This window comes from Crocuta crocuta, unplaced genomic scaffold (genome assembly GCF_008692635.1).
Source record: "Crocuta crocuta isolate KB4526 unplaced genomic scaffold, BGI_CrCroc_1.0 scaffold165, whole genome shotgun sequence".
In the NCBI taxonomy this organism is placed as follows: domain Eukaryota; kingdom Metazoa; phylum Chordata; class Mammalia; order Carnivora; family Hyaenidae; genus Crocuta; species Crocuta crocuta.
The window spans coordinates 2,632,657-2,633,772 of record NW_027530502.1 but is presented as its reverse complement, the minus strand read 5'-3'; the positions used below and the strand labels follow the sequence as shown (position 1 = coordinate 2,633,772).

General features: G+C 41.8%; 1 long non-coding RNA gene across 1 annotated transcript in view; it reads left to right on the top strand.

Annotated features, from left to right (window-relative positions):
- The window catches only part of LOC144233765 (uncharacterized), a 3,387-nt gene extending 2,675 nt beyond the window's left edge, over nt 1-712 (top strand). The window contains exon 3 of the long non-coding RNA XR_013335752.1: nt 494-712. This is a non-coding gene — a long non-coding RNA (uncharacterized LOC144233765). The remainder of the gene's footprint in view (nt 1-493) is intronic.
- Nucleotides 713-1,116: the final 404 nt, after the last annotated feature.

Sequence of the window (1,116 nt, the reverse complement as noted above, 5' to 3'; positions counted from 1 at the left end):
AGAGAGAGAGGGAGTCACAGACTGAAACAGGCTCCAGGCTCCGAGCTGGCAGTCAGCACAGAGCCCGACGCGGGGCTCGAACCCACGAACCGCGAGATCATGACCTAAGCGAAAGTCGGACGCTTAACCGACTAAGCCACCCAGGCGCCCCCAAATTGTTATCTTTTTAAGGTCTGGTCAGCTAAACACAATTCCTCGTTAAATCAATCTCACTCCATCTCATTCAGATTCAATTCTTTTTCCAGTGTGACTTCTCCAATCATATGTGTGCCTGATTACTGCATAGATAGTTCCTCTCAACAACACATTGCATGTGTTAGTTGATTTTGTTACATGTGGTCTTTGAGGTTATATTTTATATACAGGTACTTGCTGATTTATAAGACTACTTTATCTCTCATGGTGTTGCTATTGTTGTTTCTTTTTTCTCCATACGTTCCTACTGTGGTATATCATTTTGGAACAATGTTAAAAACGGTTGTACAACTACCAGATACAACTACTGAACATCTGCCCAGGTCTTCTGATGTTTAAGAGGCAGCCCTCTCTTACGTTTCAAGTTTCCTGCAAGTCTTGAAGGTCAGAAAGATACAGCCGACCCTCCCAGGACTCTGCATAGGTAGCTAGGCTCTACCTTCTCCCCAGGGAAGTCATTCACTGGTCTACAAGGCTGACCCCTCTCCTCTGAGTGGCAGAGTGTCCTTGCTGTCTCCTCCAAGTAAGAAACAATTGAGAGGTAGAGAGTTGAAGAGCATTCAGGCTTCCTTTTCCTCAGAATTCCGTAGTAAAAGGGTTAGCTTAGTAGCTACAAAATTTGAAGAGATGAACATGGGAGGAAAGAAGGGAGAAAACTAACAAGAATATCTAACTGGAATGTAGAACATAGCTTCTCTGGGAACAAAGATTTTTGTCTTGTTTCATATTCTTCTGTGGTTAGAAATGAGTCTTGTACATTCTAGTGGTAAAAATAAATGAATCAGAAGAAGTCAGTAATTTTGAAAGGGAAAAAAAGACTGGTTTTAATATAGCATTTATAGAATCAAATAATAGAATGAATCTCTAATAGGTACCATAGATCTGATTCAACTAACTCCAGGTTGGGGGGGGGGTTGGTAA